Genomic DNA, 13,007 nt, shown 5'->3' with positions numbered 1-13,007 from the left:
AACATTGGCCCTTCCCCATTCCCATTTTTGCCCCATAGGGCTCAATGGGACTGGGGAAGGCGGTAAGTACGGTACCGCAAATTGCGGTACCGTACTTACCTCGAGAGTCCCTTTGCGGGTCCCTACTTCCAGGTCGGGTCCCGCAAAGGGACCTCGTAGTAAGGTGCTAAGTGTTTAACGGCGCTGCAGCCTTTTACGGCGCCTTTAAACACTTAGCGCCAGGGTCCTAATGAGGGCCCTTGTCTTGCTAAAACCAGCCACTTCTGGGTAGAGATTTGCAGCCTTCCCCTATAATGCCTCCTGATTATAATAGTTCTTTTATAACACGTGTAATACCACTGAGTGGTTTCAAAGCGTGGGATTGGGATTCAAACCTGTGTTGCGTTGGGTTGCTTCCAAGACAAATGCATTGCCCCTGTGCTATCCATCCTCACCAAACAAGTTCCTCCTGGTTGGGCCCACCGGCTTATTACTCGATCCCCTTGTGGAAAATGGGAGTTTGAGGCTGTAATTTGCTGTGGGCCTCACCTGCTTGAGGACACATTCAATCGCACCGGTTCCTTGGAGCCTCAGGCACACATCTGAATCTTCTCTAGGTACGCAGCGTGTGGGAACGCATTGAGCTTCCACAAAATGGTCGCTCTTGAATTACAGAAAAACTCGGCAAGCTGAGGCTCTCGTGTTGTTTTGGACTACAACTCCCATGAAACCTCACCATTGGCTACGCTGGTCAAGGCTTATGGAAATTGTAGTCCAGAAGGCCAAAGTTTGCTGGCCCCTGAATTAGAGGAATGAAGTGGTCGCAATGGGAGTCCTCTTCCACTGCCCTCCTTTTTTTTTTACATGTCACTTTGCATTTATTTGGATTTATATGAGGGAGCATGATGTTTCAACCAGAAACACTTACAACAGAGGGTTCTCTTGTATCAGACATAAGAGGGAATGATAATGATTATTTGACAGGTTGATGTTAGGGAATACATGATACATAAATCAGGGACGGTACAAGACAAAATAGAGATAACGGAGTAATTTTCTGGGGGAACTGTCACCTCTTTGGAGGGTCGAGCTGTAGGAAAGAGGGGTCGTGGCCCCCAGCCAGATTGCACAACACAGTATCTCTTCATAGAACCCAATCCAGGTGATTTGCATATAAGCAAAGAGCATTATGGGCAAATCGTACTGTCCACCATTTTAAATGTTAAACATGTCTTATAGTGAACCATTAATACACCCTTTTAAGCTAATAATGGGCCCTTCTGTTTTGATTGGTCACAATATTCACCCTAATAAAGAGATTTCTGTAAATTGCAGTGCACATATATCCGTTTGGACAGCTATAACACTGCAGTGAGGCTTTGGCAGTGTCTGTATGCAGTGTCCAGAGTTGAAGAGCGGGTTACGTGTGTAGTAAGTGTGATAATGCCACTTCAGAGCTGGTTGGTAGATTTCTACGTGTGGCACTTGCGACTGACCTGCGCTTTGACGAGCAAAGTGCTTTTAGAAGACTGTTCTACAGGATACAGGATCTTGGACATGTGCTGGTCTCTGTGTCTGGGTGACGGAGCAGCGCTCCTGCAAGATGTTTTTTGCTGGAGCGCTGCTCCGTCTTGTTCCGTCCCACTCCCTGCGCTGAGTGGCAGGAAATGTTGTTTTTGACCAGAGAGGAGGGGTAATGCGTGCCAGAGGTGAGGGGCAATAAGATTTAAGGAGCGAGAGGATGCAGCGAGTGGTCAAGGAACAGAGAAGGTTAGGGAGGTTGTTAGAGTGAAGGCTGTGTGGAGGAGGCTAGCAGGTGACCGGGTTGCCCAGGTAAAGGAGGACAATCGAATGGATGCATGCCAAGATAAGGAGGAGGAACTTTGAAATGGACTGGTTTCTCATAGGGAGCAAACTACCATGCATTGGAAAGAGGGAGAAGACCTGAGGATTGTAGCAAGCGTGTCTGGTGAAGTTAAACATTTTGTCAAGGAGGAAAGGGTTGGAGGCAGATGCTAGAGCAATAGTCAGGACAACTGATTGCCCGAGTTAGTATGAAGCTTTTGGCTGAATGGTGAGATGAGGGCGGGTTTACCTGATAATAAAATGGTTAATTCTGGCAGCAGTAGAGGTAGCTTTAACACAAGGGTGGCAATTGAGATTACTGTCAAAAAGTACCCCAGGGTTGCGTGCCGTGCGGTCACCAGAACATGAGCTAGGGGAGAGAAGGAAATAGGGACAGTGGAGGCTGTGAAGTAAATGACCAGTGTCTTTGAGGAGTTGAAGAACAGGCGTTGGGGTGCCGTCCATTGTCATATTGCCAACAGGCCATCATAGATGCATGCAGGAAGATCAGGAGTGAGACTAAGGAAGGAGAAGTTGATATGAGTATTTTTCAGCTCTGATCCTCCAGGAATATGTCCAGGATAGACAGCATAAGTATACTGGCTGTCAGCAACCCTGACCATTCTAAATATTACAATGTATACCAATAATGCTCCAGCAGGGAAGGTCTATTCCTTTACAGGGCCTTGTTCTTGCCTTAATTTGTTTAAACCCACTTTATTCCAATGAAGCAACCAAAGACTACAGCTGCCAGAATTTAAATGGTGGCAAAATGAAAGACCAGAATTTGGGCATGAGACCCTGATGCTATGGAGTCATGTGGTACCCCTAAATGTAGGCCTTTAACAATTTTTCTTCTGGCCGAAATTAGAATCTTTGGAGAAAAGGGTTTGTGCAAGTGGCAGTTAATTGCAGGGTGGGGTTAGGGGTCTGTTAAGCAGGATGCTGAGCATGGCTTACATTCCCGACAGATGCATGTGTAGGATATTCCTCCTTTTGGTTGATGTGATAAATTAAATAAAAGGACTCATTGTGATAATGACCTATCATAGATAGCATCATCACTCCCAGTTGTAGAGCATCAATGTTGACTAGGCGCAAGTGGTCTGGTTCCCCCATCACACTCAGCCCACATCTTAGGGGCCACTTCGATAATGATACTCTTTCTGCATGTCTGAAAGCCACAGTTAAACATGGCGGGGAAGCCGGCAATGGTGGGGGATCTTGCCTGAATTTCCACATCATATAAGAGCTACTAGGCATTCTGTTATGTTATTGGACATTTGCGTAGCACCTTTCACCATTGGTATGGTCTCAACACGCTGTAGGTTGAACGCCCTCGGGGACCGCAGTCCAGCAAGTGGAAATGGTCAGAGACATAAATTGGGCGTGTGTGGACTAGGTTTGCGTGCAGCACACAGGCATACAGATCCTGAACGTGCATAAACACCGGGGTACATGGGAGCGTCTCTACAAGGGTGTGGCATCGGCCTAGTGGCCCATGCTCTGATGGCATGATGTGGATTGCCCTCAGTCTTCCTCTCCACCTGAGCACCTGCAGCATGCCTGCTTAGTTGGGTTGCGGGAGGGAACCGGATACCAGTGGCGTTGCGGAGTAGTTGAAGACCCCTTTTAATTTTGAAGGTGACAGAGTTCATGTATCCTGGAAGTGTGTTTGGAAAGCTAATTCTCATCTTGATGCACGATTTCTGTTTCAGTCCTGTTCCTGGGTAGTACAATGCTACCACATATTCTAGATAGTTATAGCTGTCACCTGTTCGATCTTCTCATTTTATTAGCTGTTCAAACTATAACATCCAATTGGAAACATTTACATCGTCTACATTACAGATTCTGGTGGAATTCCATCTGAAACATCATAGGCTGGACAGATGTAACAATTCTGCTCTCTTTCTGCTACTAAAGCATGGATGAAGTGGCAACTTTTTCAAACATTTCTATCTAGTGTATCCTCCAACTAAGCAGTGATATGTGTGTATTCTGTTACTCGTTATGTTCGTCTCTTTCTATATGTTCGTTCTCGTTTCACTGTTGTCTTATTTTCATACATTGATTCTTAAGTTTAACAGTTTCGGTACATAGTACGCTTATTCATGTATAGCCTTCAAATAGTTCAACTCCTATTTATACAAATATTTTACTATAATTCGGTCTTAGAATATGTGTGGTATAGTTATTTGCTGTGCATGATGTATGATTCTAATAATGCAATTTATTTCAAAGATAAAAACAAAAAAATAAAGAAGTCCCCTTTTGAAGTTGGTGCATTTCAGAAGTTTTAAGATAGGCACATTGTGTGAATCATTGTTTTCTTAAGCACAGATTCTCCTTGGCAGCAGGAAAAACCTAGGCAGACAATATAGAAATGCACTGTATTTGGTGTTTAGGTGAGGACGGAGGGGGGTTCCATTATGAAAGCTTCTGCAATGTAACATTTCCAAAAGCATCTGATTCACAAAGAAAAAAAAAACGAATTGGGACACACTGGGCCCGGTTCATGGAATATTTGCCCGGTTCAAAGTGAATTTGCGCTGCTGAAAAGTGACTTTGCACTGCCAACACCCTGATTGATGGAACCGTGCAAAGTGGATTTTTGCCGTGCCAAGTCCGGGCAAAGTCAGCCCATAGTCATTTTTGCAGTTGAAAATGATTTCCACGGACTTTGCCCGGCAAAAATACACTTTGCACAGTTCCATGAATCAGGGTTTGTGTCTGCAGTGCAAAGTCACTTTTCAGCAGTGGAAAGTCACTTTGAACCGTTCAAATATTCCATGAATCAGCCCACTGTTGGCCCGATTCATAGAATTCTTTGCACTGTTCATAGACTTCTTTAGACGGTTCAAAGTGACTTTGCACTGCTGAAAAGTGTCTTTGCATTCATGGAACTGTGGAAGGTGTATTTTTGCAGTGCAAACTCAGTGTAAAGTTCATTTTGTACTGCAAAAATGACTTATAAAATGACTTAGCACTGACTTTGCACTGCAAAAATACACTTTGCACAGTTCCATGAATCACGGTTTGTGTTGGCAGTGCAAATCACTTTTCAGCAGTGCAAAGTCACTTTGTACCGTGCAAAAATTCCATTAATCGGGCCCTGTGTATATAGGTGTAAGGGAAATAAAAAGTCTGATTATGGGGTTTGTATTATTTTTCTGCAGTGACTCTCACTTCTGGCAGTCCTCAAATCTCTGCCATTAGTGAATGCTTTCTTTCACCCGCGATGCTCAATACATCTGCTGCGACTGGGATGCATCCATTGAAAAACGCTTTGTGAATCAGGATGTCTGTGTTTCCTGACTCATGCGACTATGTTTCCATTTATCGATGCTGAAGGAGTTCCATAGCGCTTTGAAGTATAAACAAGGAGGGAGGGGCATGTAAGCACTATATACACACATCTTAATGATCATATTCCAAAATATGCTAAATCATTCAATTTAAGTGCCTCCTAATTGAGAACTAAATGGAGTATGCCGGGGTCCTTTCCAGGGTCACTGCATGTTGTAGTTGAACTGAATGACCTGCTTTTTTAACAAACACTTTGATGTGCTGAGTAATCAAATTGTCTGGTCTCGTGTCAGCTATATTCAGTGGCAAGTTAATTCAGCCATTGCCCGTGTAGAATAGACAGTGGCCTGTTCATTGGACAGGCTGCGGGCCCTCTGATGCACACGTTGTACTCTGGGCACAGATTCACGCCCGTGTGGCAACATGCACACACATTAAGAGTTGGAGACATGCTGGGGAGACATGCTGGGGAGAGGTTCTAGTGAAATTGTAAGGGTCGGCTGCACAATCCTGACAGAGATCTGCCAGCCTCGCGCCAGCATTGCTCTGCAGAATTTTTTGTTGCAATTTTTTTATTTTTTTACAATTGCATCTTCCAAACAGATATGGTAAAGTAAAACCTGTGTTCGTAGTGACGGCCGTACCCGTCATTGTAAATGGGCACACCAACCCCAGATGGGGGGTCAGCATGCGTTCATTGGCCACAATAAAAAAAAAAAAAAATGTTTTTTTTTTTTACCATTTCACTGAAGGAACCCTTTTTAGTTCTCCAATTCACTGTAAACGTGTAGGATTGCTTCTCCACCTTAATCTGTATTAAGTTCACAGTTGAATATGAAACATGCAGGGACAACGTCAGGTCATTGCAACCATTTCAATTGAAATGGACCCCATTTGCTAGGAAAATCGAGGGACTGCGTCTCTGACTAAGAAGGCTTAATAGCTTTCTCTAAGTGGGCATTTAGGGTTTTACCTCCCCTGTTGGCAGCCTTTGTTCTGCTGACCAGAGGACAAGTGTCATTTCAAGACATTCATTAAGGTAGTACTATGCAACATTATTGATAAAACCATGTCCCATTGCAATTTGCTTTAGGAAACATATATTCTCAATCTGAGTCATCGATGAACCTCACAACTAGAACATCCATACAGTTCTTTATTACAGGACATGCTGTAGCAGCCCTGCAGTTATGGCTAAATTGCTCAACACATAGAGCACTTTTGAGCGGCTTATAATTCCCCCCCTCCCCCCCCCCCCCGGACGAATCCTCACCAAAAACTATATGGCCCCCTCAGAATGATTTTGTGAAGTTTGGTTTCGTCCAGTGGAGGAAAAGTTATGGCGGTCTCAACATGTGTGGAAATCCTCATAGACACAATGGAAACACATTTTTGCTTGCATCTGCAACCCAAACCGCTGGATGCATTTTCACCAAATTCATGCCAGGAGCAGTGGATTGGTCCCAAAAGCGCGCTTTGATAAATTTGGTGCAAATCCATCTGGTAGTTTAAAAAAAAAAAAAAATGGGCCAAAACTAGGTACAAAATAAATAGCGATATCTGGGTCCGGTCTACGGACTCACTTCCTGATTAATTTGTGATGTCATCTTTGACATCCTGGGTGTTAGTCTTAGCAGTGAATGGTGGTGGCGTGAGTTATGGTTTCTTAGCTTACCATAAATGGCACATTGCTTTTGTTGTCCCATTTTGCATGTAACCATAACGTCCTTTGAACAACGTTTTTTTAAATTAATTTCATAGGTTTTTGTTCGTGCAACTTAACCATAACATACCTTTTAACAATGTGTTTTCACTGAATATATAAATTATAATGCTTTGTTAATTGTTTTACACACAGTTATCGGCCAACCAAAGCCTGTACTCATTTATCAACCTCGCAAAGCTAGTGGGCTTTGCTAGGATTCAAACCTGCAACCTATAGAACATACACTGATTGCAGTCGCAAGGGCAAGGCTCAACCTGCTGAGTTATTTTCCAGCTAAATGCTTCACTAGAATAAAGAGACAAACATGCAGAGAGCTCCGACTGCCCCTTGTCCGTACCTTCTCGAGTCTTTATTTTTGTTTTGCATTCTTGAATTTGTAGTCTGACATTGCAGAAAAAAAAAAAATACTTCAGAGACCGGCAAAGAAGAAATAGAGCACTGGGTGAAATATGGTCGCCTGACGTGAGTTAACTTAACTCTGCAAGAGGAAGTGCTGCGTTCACATTTATCAAGAATTGCAGTTTCCTTTATCTGTAAGGATGAAAAACAAGAGCTCAGAATTGATTCCTAATTTAGGCTCACAGTTATCTAAAACATGACTACTTTAGCCAGTTAGGAAGGTGAAACAGAACAGGCACTTTCCCAATAATGTTTTCCATTCCCTATAAAATATTGGGTGTGGGATCAGTTATCTGCCAAGGGATACAGAACTACACCAACTGACTCTGCTGCTACCCCAACAAAGTATGCACAGTTTTTCCATCTCCCTTTTGCATTTTAAACTTGGCCTTAGAGAATTTGGCAGCCAACAGATCTCAACAGGAGAACTCCTCTTCGTCAAACTCCCTCTATCAGCTGCTCATACACTACTTATCCACCTCATATAAAGACCACCTGGCCCCTTGTCCTCATTAGAGGAAGACATTACACACCTCCTCAACCAGAACACCAAACCTAGCTCCCAAATCACGTTACTGGGTGATCTGAACTCAGGCCTACATGTCACCCAAGATCTCAATGCCTCAGCCCTAGAAGATTCCCTTACAGAACTAGGATTCTCACAGCGGATCTCCGAACCAACACACAGCAAAGGCAGAACCCTCGATTGGGCAGCTGATATAAACTGCAACACAAAAATCCTCTCAAACTCCCCGTGTGCATGCTCTGAACACCACGTCATATGTTTCGAATCCCTGACTCCAGCCGCCCACCACTCAGTGGTCAAGAAGTCCCCCCTGCCTTAACTAGAGAGAAAAAAAACCTGATCACCTTGGATATCATACTCCCATTGCTACAGCCTATTACTAAACCTCACAAGAACTTAGACAAGGACCCTGCCAACTTGGTGGACCTCTTTAACCAGAATCTACTCCAAGACCTAGACCAAATAGCTCTTAACACTTAATCAAATAGTTTTCACTGGACTGACTTGAAAGCCCTACGTAAGTCCAAAAGATGTTCAGAAGCTAAGTGGAAAAAAAACCTTGGTCCAGAACATGGAAAACTTCAACAATGCCTCCAACACCTATAAAGCCCCTATCCTGAAAACCAAAAGCGCCACTTTCAATAATAGAATTCTAAACGCCAAGTCCGCTCCAAAGAGATCTTTTCCATCCTCAAAGAGCTTGAGACAACTATCTCCCCACCAGCCTCGTGCAACAAAGACGCCCTTTGGTGCATCAATATCCAAAAGGCACTTCTAGATTAAATTGCAAATTACAAACGAATATTTAAGCCAAAAAACCCAGCCACTCATCCAGTGCCAAATCTAGCAAATTCCACCCTTCTCCTTCTAATTCCTGTAGCCTATTTGAGTTCTTCCCATTCATTACCAAAGATGTAGTAGCTATAATCGCTAGCCTTAAACCCTCTAGATGCCAGGGAGACATATGCCCAGCTACAATTATAAAAGAGGGTGCAAAAGAATGTTCTCCCTTTATCACATCCTTCATTAATTCCTATTTCACCTTATGCTCTGTCCCAAAACATCTTAAAGATGCATGGGTCATTCCCTTTATCAAAACACCCAATATTGACCCCAGCATCCCAACTAATTACAGACTGATAACAACTGTCCCTTTTCTTCTGAAGATATTGGATGAAGCAGTCTATATCCAAATACAGAACCATCAAATTAGACCAAGACATGTTATAGAGACAGCCCTCCTGGACTTAAAGATCCAGATGGATGAAGCGAAAGACGATGGAAATCCTGCCTTACTCCTTTTACTCGACCTATCGTCAGCTTTCGATTTAGTTGATCATAACATCCTAACCACTTACCTGACTACAGTGCCTCTTTTTCCTCTAAAGCCTCTGCTTTGGTCTAATCCTTCCTCTCAGACACAACGATGAGGGTCTTTTCTCCACCAGCCTCAGCAGAACCCTCTCCTAGCACATGTGGAGTTCTGCAGGGTTCCTGCGTCCCCACAACCCTTTAAAACATCTTTACAAAGCTTTTGTTTGACCACTTAGATGACAGGAGAATCCTCTAGACAAACTATGCAGATGATATGCAAGTTCTCACCACTCTCTCTGGTTCATACGACAAAGACTCCACACTCATAAATGAAATATATCTCAGAATTCAAGCATGGATGGGTGAGCATGGACTTTGTCTCAATGATAACAAGACATAGCTACTGCTCATCGGCTCCAGATTATGCCTCAACAAGATAGATCCCCATTACACCTCATTCAACATTGATGGGAATAATATCAAAGTGTCAAAGGATGCCAGAACACTAGGAGTTTACCTAGACTCCACCTTTTCTCTCTCCAGACAAGTTGATGCAACAGCCTTTACTACTGCCTAAACTTCCAAATTAATGAACGCATATAGACCCTTCCTGTTCACTATCAGCTGTATCACTCTTGCAAGAACACTTATACTCTCTAAATTGGACTATTGTAACACTTTATGTTTAGGCACCAGCAAGCGTAACCTAAATAAGTTACAAGTGTTGCAAAACATTGCCCTCAGATCAGCTCTAAACATTCCTTACTCCAACCACATCTCACAAACAAGACACAACATGAACTGGCTTTGAATACAAGTCAGGATTACATTCAGAACCTTAAAGATCACCCACAAATGTCTATCAAATTCAGCCTCCAAATACTTGATCGATAATCTCTCTAGAAAGGAATCCGCTCGACCTACCAGAGCTAACTACCTTCACTGCCTTAAAATTCCAAAATTCAAATTGTACAAAGCAGGCGGGTCTAGCTTCCCATTACTGGTAGCTAAGATCTGTAACTCTTTGCCCCCGCTTTAAGAGTCGAACCGTCTTTCCGGCCTTCAGGAATAAGGTAAAATCCTGGCTCTTCTTCCAGCTGAATTAAGGACGTTTCTCCCCTGCTGACTCCACACCTACATGTACACTATGTATCTATGTTTACAATACGTACCTGCAAAGGACCCACGCCTAGATTTGCAACACTAGGCATTCTCCTTCATAGTTCTCATCCCAGATCAATTTAAACACTTGTATAGAACTCTGTATATAACTGTATGCTACTTTCTAAGGGCCTCTTTAGGACCCTAGCGGTCCCGTAATGAATAGTGCAGGTACAGGACTGGAACTGTTCATTACGAGCTGCCCTATCACGAAGACTGCTGCAGGACCCGCTAAGGAACGCTTGGTCAGACCAGGCGTCCTTAGCGGGACCCGCTAGTAGTCGAAGATGCTAACAACCGGCCCTTCATTAACGGGCCCGTTGTTAGGACCCTCCCCATTCCCATTGTGCCCTATGGAAATGGGGAATGGTTTTTCCAGGAGCCCAGAAAAGGGCAATAACCGGGTCCACCAAGTTCGGCATGACCCGGTCATTGCCCTTTTCTGGGCCCCGGTAAAAAATCATTACCAGCAGCAGACGTGCCCTTAATAAGGGCACTGCTTCCGCCAGGGTCCTAATGAGGCCCCAAGTCATATTATTTACCCTGTAACTTGTATCTTGTCTGTCCATGTATGAGATCAACACTGCGTGCTCCTATAACAATAGTACCATTATGTAACAAATGTTGTATATGCAAGCAAAAGCACCCAGATACCCTCAGCATTGGTGCACTATACAAGCAAATAAACTAAACTAAACTAAAAACCTTGAACTACACCAAATCCATGGGGCTTTGGTATTGATGTGTGCAGGTAGGTTTTCCCTGCTGTAAGCCAGTGGCCCCAGACATCGTTTTGTAATGGGGCCCCCATGCATCTTCAGCCGGCCCTGACAATGCAACCGATTCGCACAAACCCTCCATTAGTAGCCATCAACCACCCCCAAATTATATACCTCAATTAGTTAAACATTCCACAATAGATGTGTTTTTTAAAAGGAAATATTGAATTTTGCATTTGTGTCAGATTATGTAAATAAATACTAAACAAATTATGACTCCCCTGATTCATCGTAAAAACATTTTTTTAAAAAATAATGGAACAGTGCAAAGTGTCTTTGTGCGGGAAAAAGACACTTTGCATAGTTCCATGAATCAGGGATTAGTCGGTTGTGCAAAGTCACTTTTCAACAGTGTAAAGTCTCTTTAAAGGGTGCAAAAAAACTCCATGAATCGGGCTCAAAATCTATAAATGCCAACTCAGCAGTGGTGTGTGTGTGCATTTATAGATGTTAATGTCACTGCGGTGGACCTTACTAAATTAGCCTCAGGCCTCACTTGTTAGACAATCCTCGCTGCGACTCTGTATGATTTAACAGACCATATAAGCGTCCTACTGCATACTGGGACCAGGCAAATGTACAGGCATATTACACCAACTACCAATTCTTGTGGCTGCTTCCCACATGGCTGTATTCTGTTCATTTGTGGTTGCACCAGGCATGCAGCCACCTTCCTTCTGATCTGGTGTCACTTCTCTGCAGGTCTTCATGTTGCCTAGGAGATCCCATGTAGACCACGTGTAGATTTTCAGGCAAAACACTGCCTCCGTTACACTGCCCGTATGCCCATCAAAGTGCAAACTATAACTGCCTTGCTCTTGTGCTGCACTACATTTCTGCAGTTGGCACACCCAGTACTCTTGGCCACTTTTTAGGTTTTTTACAATGCCGGGGGTAAGCGTGATGGAAAAGGTGCAAAGGGTTTATCAATGTATTTTCCAGTAACCATCGCAGCCACATCCTCCTTGCTTAGAGGCCATCATTTTCCCATGAGCCCACTTTTCCATCTAAGCTCTTGCTTAAGTTATCAGTTCCTTGGGTCTCCCCCCAGTTCTTTCCCAGTGTGAAGGGGTAGCTTTGCAAGTACTTTTTGTCATAAACCGACATCAACATCCAGTTCTACTGAATGCATCATTTCACATTCGCTGGGAATTGGAGCAAGAGCTTTAGAGAAATCATAATTGCACAATAAATAAAATAACCCATTTTTTGAATGCAAAAATAAATAAGCACTAATATACATCCCCCAGGGTTCCCCGTATCTGTTAATAGCGTCATTTCACATGAAGGATCCGCGACAAAACGACTTGTGCTCGCCTCACATTCCTGCCACCCAAATGCCACTTACAAGATGACACAATTAGCAGATGCTGAAGGAGGTTCCCCTTAGGGGAAACATGCAAATTCACACTGAAAGCTTTGTAGGAATAACTCGGGGGGAAAAAAAATACATTTGTTACTTTTCGCCGAGCAGCGACGGGGAAAAAGACATAACATCCTTTGTCCGGGGTTCATAGGAAAAATCCTATATTCAGAGCCCAATAACCCACAGGCATTGGCTGCAATGGTTTAAGGTCGTGAAGAAGGCTCGCTTGATCCCTACCCTTTTGTTTCCCCTGCATAAGCCATAGTTCGCAAAAGGGAAGCGGCTGTTTTCCTGATTCCGTAATGGTTCTTAAAAATAGAGCAGGATATGTGTAAATAGCACATTACACTCCTCATTTAATATTCCCAGTGAATTGCACATTATTTCAATGCATTTCCAATCCTGCTCATTTGAGGTGCGGCCTAATTATTCAAGAAGAGTGGGCAAGATTAGGGAAATAGAAAAGGTGTGATTATATGAGGCTTGAGGAACCTCTCTGTGCCTACAATTTTAAAGGGAGAGGGCAGCAGAATTATTATTTTTTTTTTTTAGTCCTTCATCATTAGGTGTCTATTTTGTATGAAAGGTGTGCTGTAGTGCACA

The sequence above is a fragment of the Ambystoma mexicanum genome, chromosome 11 (assembly GCF_040938575.1).
Source record: "Ambystoma mexicanum isolate Mex_15411 chromosome 11, UKY_AmexF1_1, whole genome shotgun sequence".
NCBI lineage: Eukaryota > Metazoa > Chordata > Amphibia > Caudata > Ambystomatidae > Ambystoma > Ambystoma mexicanum.
This window is presented reverse-complemented; position numbering follows the sequence as displayed.